This window comes from Salmo salar, chromosome ssa05 (assembly GCF_905237065.1).
Source record: "Salmo salar chromosome ssa05, Ssal_v3.1, whole genome shotgun sequence".
Classification (NCBI taxonomy): Eukaryota; Metazoa; Chordata; class Actinopteri; order Salmoniformes; family Salmonidae; genus Salmo; species Salmo salar.
Genome location: NC_059446.1, coordinates 38,689,855 through 38,698,117, shown reverse-complemented (window position 1 = coordinate 38,698,117; position 8,263 = coordinate 38,689,855). Strand labels below are relative to the sequence as shown.

At 43.6% G+C, this 8,263-nt stretch overlaps 2 long non-coding RNA genes across 2 annotated transcripts; one reads left to right on the top strand and one right to left on the bottom strand.

Annotated features, from left to right (window-relative positions):
- Positions 1-3,476: 3,476 nt before the first annotated feature.
- Positions 3,477-5,825, bottom strand: LOC106604874 (uncharacterized). Its single transcript, XR_001328745.1, has 2 exons — positions 5,710-5,825; positions 3,477-3,697 (listed from the first exon to the last, which is right to left on the bottom strand). It is a non-coding gene; the product is annotated as an uncharacterized lncRNA (long non-coding RNA).
- On the top strand, positions 5,428-7,706 carry LOC106604873 (uncharacterized). The gene is made up of 2 exons (XR_001328744.2): positions 5,428-6,739; positions 6,982-7,706. It is a non-coding gene; the product is annotated as an uncharacterized lncRNA (long non-coding RNA).
- Positions 7,707-8,263: the final 557 nt, after the last annotated feature.

Sequence of the window (8,263 nt, the reverse complement as noted above, 5' to 3'; positions counted from 1 at the left end):
TCAATTAACAAGTGTGCCTTGTTAAAAGTTAATTTGTGGAATTTCTGGCAAGAACAGCTCAAATAAGCAAAGAGAAACGACAGTCTATCATACTTTAAGACATGAAGGTCAGTCAATTTGGAACATTTCAAGAACTTTGAAAGTTTCTTCAAGTGCAGTTGCAAAAACCATCAAGCACTATGATGAAACTGGCTCTCATGAGGACCGCCATAGGAAAGGAAGACCCAGAGTTACCTCTGCTGCACAGGATGAGTTCATTAGTTACCAGCCTCAGAAATTGCAGCCCAAATAAATGCTTCACAGAGTTCAAGTAACAGACACATCTCAACATCAACTGCTCAGAGGAGACTGTGTGAATCAGGCCTTCATGGTCGAATTGCTGCAAAGAAACCACTACTAAAGGACACCAATAATAAGAAGAGACTTGCTTGTCCAGAGAAACACGAGCAATGGGCATTAGACCGGTGTAAATCTGTTCATTGATCTGATGAGTCCAAATTTGAGATTTTTGGTTCCAACCACCGTGTCTTTGTGAGACGGAGAGTAGGTGAACGGATGATCTCCGCATGTGTGGTTCCCACGGTGAAGCATGGAGGAGGTGTGATGGTGTGGGTGTGCTTTGCTGGTGACACTGTCAGTGATTTATTTAGAATTCAAGGCACACTTAACCAGCATGATCACCCCAGCATTCTTTAGCGATATGCCATCCCATCTGTTTTGTGCTTAGTGGGACTATCATTTGTTTTTCAACAGGACAATGACCCAAAACACACCTCCAGGCTGTGTAAGGGCTATTTGACTAAGAAGGAGAGTGACGGAGTACAGCATCAGATGACTTGGCCTCCACAATCATCCGACCTCATCCCAATTGAGATGGTTTGGGATGAGTTGGACTGCAGATTGAAGGAAAGGCAGCCAACAAGGGCTCAGCATATGTGGGAACTCCTTCAAGACTGTTGTAAAAGCATTCTTCATGAAGCTAGTTGAGAGAATGCCAAGAGTGTGCAAAGCTGTCATCAAGGCAAAGGGTGGCTACTTTGAAGAGTCTAAAATATGTTTTGATTTGTTTAAAAAGGATCCGCCCCTGTTTTTTAATTTTTGCATAAATGACATATCCAAATCTTACTGCTTGTAGCTAAGGATCTGAAGCAAGGATATTCATATTCTTGTTACCATTTTAAAATAATCTCTTTGAAGTTTGTGGAAATGATAAATTAATGTCGGAGAATTAGATTAGATCTGTCAAAAGATAATACAAAGAAAAAACACTGATCCAATGAACCATTGCATTTCTATTCAAAATGATGTATCAAGACTGCCCAAATCTATCTAATTGGTTTATTAATACATTTTCAAGTTCATGACTGTACACCCTCCTCCAACAATAGCATGGTATTCTTTCATTGTAATAGCTACCGTAAATTGGACAGTGCAGTTATATTAACAAGAATTTAAGCTTTCTGCCAATATCAGATATGTCTATGTCCTAGGAAATTGTCTTGTTACTTACAACCTCATGCTAATCACATTAGCCTACGTTAGCTCAACCGTCCCACGGGGGACCCACCGATCCCGTAGAGCAGGGGTGGGCAACTCGAGGCCCTGATTGGTGTCACACTTTTTCTCCATCCCTAGCAAACACAGCTCATTAATCAAATTGCATTATAAACTGAAGATCATGATTAGGTGATTGGAGTCAGGTGTGTTAGCTGGGGCAAAATCAGTGACATCAATTAGGACCTGGAGGACTGGAATTGCCCACCGGTGCTGTAGAGGTTTTAACACTTTTTTGGTTACTACATGATACCACAAGCTTCCACAAGCTTCCCACAATAAGTTGCGTGAATTTTGTCCCATTCCTCCTGACAGAGCTGGTGTAACTGAGTCAGGTTTGTAGGACTCCTTGCTCGCACGCGCTTTTTCAGTTCTGCCCACAAATTTTCTATAGGATTGAGATCAGGGCTTTGTGATGGCCATAATACCTTGACTTTGTTGTCCTTAAGCCATTTTGTCACAACTTTGGAAGTATGCTTGGGGTCATTGTCCATTTGGAAGACCCATTTGCGACCAAGCTTTAACTTCCTGACTGATGTCTTGAGATGTTGCTTCAATATATCCACATAATTTTCCTACCTCATGATGCCATCTATTTTGTGAGGTGCACCAGTCCCTCCTGCAGCAAAGCGGTTGGGAGGGTGTTCTTCAGCTTGCAAGCTTCCCCCTTTTTCCTCCAAACATAACGATGGTCATTATGGCCAAACAGTTCTATTTTTGTTTCATCAGACCAGAGGACATTTCTCCAAAAAGTACGATCTTTGTCCCCATGTGCAGTTGCAAACCGTAATATGGCTTTTTTATGGTGGTTTTGGAGCCGTGGCTTCTTCCTTGCTGAACGGCCTTTCAGGTTATGTCGATATAGGACTTGTTTTACTGTGGCTATAGAGACTTTGGTACCTATTTCCTCCAGCATCTTCACAAGTTCCTTCGCTGTTGTTCTGAGATTGATTTGCACTTTTCGCACCAAAGTACGTTCGTCTCTAGGAGACAGAACGCGTCTCCTTCCTGAGATGTATGACGGCTGCTTGGTCCCATGGTGTTTATACTTGCGTACTATTGTTTGTACAGATGAACATGGTACCTTCAGGCGTTTGGGAATTGCTACCAAGGATGAACCAGACTTGTGGAGGTCTACATTTTTTTTCTGAGGTCTTGGCTTTCTTTTGATTTTCCCATGATGTCAAGCAAAGAGGCACTGAGTTTGAAGGTAGGCCTTGAAATACATCCACAGGTACACCTTCAATTGACTCAAATTATGTCAATTAGCCTATCAGAAGCTTCTAAAGCCATGACATCATTTTCTGGAATTTTCCAAGCTGTTTAAAGGCACAGTCAACTTAGTGTATGTAAACTTCTGACCCACTGGAATTGTGATACAGTGAATTATAAGTGAAATTATCTGTCTGTAAACAATTGTTGGAAAAAATACTTGTGTCATGCACAAAGTAGATGTCCTAACCGACTTGCCAAAACTATAGTGTGTTAACAAGAAATTTGTGGAATGGTTGAAAAATTAGCTCTAATGACTTCGATCTAAGTGTATGTAAACTTCCGACTTCAACTGTATATATACATATACACATACATATACACATACACACAGTACCAGTTAAAAGTTTTGACACACCTACTCATTACAGGGTTTTATTTATTTGTACTATTTTCTAGTTGTATAGATTCTGTTGTATCATATTGTTATGATAGTAAAAATATAATACTGTAAGATTTCATATTGCACATGAAATCAAACTCCTGTTCTGCAATGGTAAATGTTTTTTAATCTTTCCTCGCTTGGCAGATATTTATGAGGTATGTGTGTGCATGTGTCCATCAGTGGACCATGTCGGTCTGTCCTTGCCTTGCCAACGTGTCCTGTTGCGACCACGACAGGTGCACATGAATATGAACCAGCCAGCCAACCTTTTAAGGCAGTGGTGTATTAATCATACACAACCCAAATGCCTACTATAATAATGATGGGCCCAATGGTCACCTTCACCTGAATATTCATGACAAATGTCATCATATCCTTTCATTCTAAAATAGAGAATAGACTGATGCCTAATGTTCTGCTGTGGTCTTTGTGGTTTCTCTTCAGGGGCTGTGCTGTATTCATGCGCGTTCTGTCATATTCTCCAAACTGACAGCAGGTGAGTGTGATTTCCATTGTGACAGTCAGGCAGAGACGAGATGAGACATAGAGAGACAGAGACAGAGAGACAGAGAGACAGAACCATTAGTCTCCTTGTATTAGGGAGGGTTAGTGATGGAGGCTGTCACAGTTGTTATAGCGAATGGTTGTTCTCTGCAGCCAAACACAATAATATCATACTGGTGTCATTTACCAGCTGCGTGACAACTATGAGCGTGGCACACAAGGCTATTATGACAATGTAGCCATTTTCAGACATACTGCGTTCTGTTTGCACTTTGGGAATTCAGAAACCATGTGTCAATCCACTCACTTTTGGCAAGAAGCTTTCAGATTTGTAGGCTTATATAGGGGTGCTTGTACATGCATTCAGCTATTATGATCCATAAAGCCTCACCATCTCCAAATGTCCATTCCATACCAGATTATAGTTTCCCAGAATATACACTACATGACCAAACGTATGTGGACACCATATTCGTCGTTACATCTCATTCCAAAATCATGGGCATTAATATGGAGTTTGGCCACCCTTTGCTGCTATAACAGCCTCCCCTCTTCTGAGAAGGCTTTCCACTAGATGTTGGAACATTGCTGCAGGGAATTTCTTCCATTCAGCCATAAGAGCATTAGGTAGGTCGGGCACTGATGTTGGACGATTAGGCCTGGCTCATAGTCGGCGTTCCAATTCATCCCAAAGGTGTTCGATGGGGTTGAGGTCAGGGCTCTGTGCAGGCCAGTCAAGTTCTTCCTCACCGATCTCAACAAACCATTTCTGTATGGACCTCGCTTTGTGCACAGGGGCATTGTCATGCTGAAACAGGAAAGGGCCTTCCCAAAAATGTTGCCACAAAGTTGAAAGCACAGAATCATCTAGAATGTCATTGTATGCTGTAGCATTAAGATTTCCCTTCACTAGAACTAAGGCACCCAGCCCAAACCATGAAAAACAGACCCAGACCATTGTTCCGCCTCCACCAAACTGTACAGTTGGCACTATGCATTGGGGCAGGTAGCGTCCTCCTGGCATCCGCCAAACCCAGATTCGTCCGTCGGACTGCCAGATTAGTGAAGTGTGATTCATCACGCTAGTGAACGTGTTTCCACTGCTCCAGAGTCAAATGGCAGCAAGCTTTATACCCCTCCAGCCGACACTTGGCATTGCGCATGGTAATCTATTGGCTTGTGTGCGGCTGTTCGGCCATGGAAGCCCATTTCATGAGGCTCCCGACGAACAGTTCTTGTGCTGACGTTGCTTCCAGAGGCAGTTTGGAACTCAGTAGTGAGTGTTGCAACCTAGGACAGATGATTTTTACACACTAGTCGCCTCAGCCCTCGGCGGTCTCGTTCTGTGAGCCGGTGTGAAATACCACTTTGCAGCTGAGCCGTTCTTGCTCCTAGACGTTTCCACTTCACAATAACAGCACTTACAGTTGACCAGGGCAGTTCTAGCAGGGCAGAATGAATCACGAATTGACTGAACTGACTTTTTGGAAAGGTGGCATCCTATGACGGTGCCACACTGAAAGTCACTGAGCTCTTCAGTAAGGCTATTCTACTGCCATTGTTTGTCTCTCAAGATTGTGTGGCTGAGTGCTCGATTTTATACACTGTCAGCAACGGGTGTGGCTGAAATAGCCGAATCCACTAATTTGAAGGGGTGTCCACATATTTTTGTATATATAGTGTTTATATAAATAACACTGACATCTCCGCCCTTATAGCTGGTATACATCAGGGTGGTATTACTCATCCACTCCAGCTCTGAGCAAATTACAGTTCAGGCTCTACCAGAAGACTGTAGCCTACTTGCATCATACTGCATCATGCTGTATTTACACCCAAGGGGTAAAATAAATACATTCAGCTTGTAGCCTAGTTGCTGGACTGGTTTGGGGCTGTTCCTTTAACTGTCCATCCCCCACTCACCTTCCTCACAACCTGCTTGGTTTTTATCACCCTGAGACATTCCGCACTGACATAACAATTGTTTCACTCACCTTCTCACGAATGAAGAAGGACATGTTGGGAGAAAAACACGAGAGAAGGAAAGAGTGAGGGGAACTAGACGTCACGTGACACGCTTGACTTTAACTCGTCCCTGTCCAATGACATCTCTTAACCAACCCCGAGCGAACAGGGAAGCCCGTCCAGCGTTCGCCCTCTACCTCTCTTGGTAACCAATCTATCCTCTCCCCACAGCACACAAACCGAGGCAGGGAGGAAGCTGTATAGCCTACGACCTGGAGAGAAAGAGATCGCGCTACCGGAGAGGAGACGGATCTCTGAACCTTCTATACATTTTCTCTCTCCCCACCCCACTCTTCGGGTCTGGATCGATATTCCCGTCGGGGGATCGGTTGGAGTTGAAGGCACTCAAAACCGAGACTTGTCGACCTTTCCTGGAAATAAGAACGTGCGCGGGGCGCGAGGAGGAACCGGCTGTGAACCAGTGTACCCTTGTCTACCCTCTCTCAGCCCGCGCTCGACCCGATAAATCCACTTGTTACAGCGCGCTTTAAAGAACCCACTTGGACCAGCCAGACGAGATAAATTGCGTGCTTATAAGGATGGTCTTATGAAACTTTACCAACTAGGCTATTCCAAGTAGAACCATTTAGCGACATTACGTGAACTTACAGTCCAGATAGGCTAGGTGTTTACGGTAAGAAATCTCAACGAAGAAATCCGAGTATTAAAATCGCTAGTTCCGTCCTCATGATCTCAACACTATACCGCCGGAGAAGCTCCTGGCGGTTTACGTCACTGGTAACGAGTCTAGACAACCTATGGTGATTTTTAGTGACTTCGACATACAAGGATATACGAATTCGGTTCTGCGGCTAAATTAGTGACTCACGGACATATGGTCTGTAGGCGCAGGGGATTTAGTGCCAGAACAACACCGCCTCTCCAGAGCGCGTTCTCCCCGGGAGAGATTGGATAGAGCGGTCAGAGTCTGAGGAATGCGGGCACTGTTTCCCTGGATCACCACCTCACCTGCGGAGACTCTCCGCTGCACACACCAAAGTAAGTAGCGGAGTCGTACGGGGTATTATTGACTCAACACTCACTTATCTTTGCCTTCTTGACACACTCCATTTCTTCCTTGTGCGTCATTGTCTTTCACACAGGTCTACAGCCAAATTGAGTTGTTCTCATGATCGTTTGCGAACTGTTCACATAGTCTACATTTGCATGGTTGAACGTTATGGTTGCCTATCGTTATATTGGTCTGTGATTAAAATCTGGTATTTTCCTCCCCTTCCCAGTTGAACGTTGACCGGGTGACGCAAGCAGTCATGTTGAGGCAAATCCTGCTGAATTCCACCAACGCACCGGACTTCGACTTAGGGCTGGCCCATCAGACGCACGCGTCTGGGTCCGTGAACGCATCTAACGGCTCGGTGAGCATGGCGGGCCTGCTCAGGCCCACGGATAACAGGGGTGGACTGCGGGAGGGCGGAGAGATGAACAAACCAGACCTGGCAACCTACGTGGTGATCTGTCTGGTTCTGTTTCTGCTCGTGCTGCTCATCGTCTTCTTCATCAACTGTCAGCTGAGAACCTCCTTTTTCGCCTCCATGCCCTACGATAGGTCTCTCAGAGAGGCCCGGACATCCTACAAGTAGAACCCGTTACCCCATCGGGTGGTAACATTTGTACCAGGACTGGGTAACTTGTGTTATCGAATGTAGTCATGGAGGAATTTACGATTTTTGCCAACTGCATGGTCCAAACGCTGTGCGTAACCGTTAAGTGTTAATTTGGCACAATGAGATAGAGGCCTATTACGCACCATGTTCCAAACTGGACTAATGTGATTATGTGCATATAAATGTTTATGTTTGTTTGTATATACAACATTTTGTATAACTGCACTGTAATGAATTTGCGCTCTTATGTAGGCCTGATGTGTAATTCTGCCGCTTAAAGTTTCATTCCTTGTCCTGTGTAAAACCATGATTAAATATATATGATAAATATATGAACAACATATGGTGATGATGATAATGTGATGGGATGAAACGGATTGATAGTTGAATGTCCCAGAGACAAAGCGAGGTTTCATGACTGCAATCCTTGCTGATCACGTGCTTTCTTTTATTTTTTTGTAATTAAGCCTTCACTCACAATATACGAGCGTAATTTCTCGCGGAATGAATGGCTTAACGCTGATATAAATCGCCCAAGCCAAATTGGTTATCTTTTGGTTTTACACCGAGGTAAAATGTGTTTTATATTAGATATTTGGTTTTCAAAGCATGCCATGACTGACAATTGTATATTTTGAATCAGGGGAGACCTTTTTGGTCTGTAATTTGTGAGAGAAGAAAAATAGATTCGGATTTCAATCTTCAATAGATCTTATTCAAAGCAGTGCCATGAACATGAGATATTCTGAATCTACACCTTTATTTTTTATTATTCTGATTTCAATAAATCATAAACTAAGCCTACCACCACTATGGAAAGGATATATTCTCAATCAGGGGAGGATGGAGAACAATCAACACCTTAACATTTTTCAATTTCTGAGAACATTCAAATCTT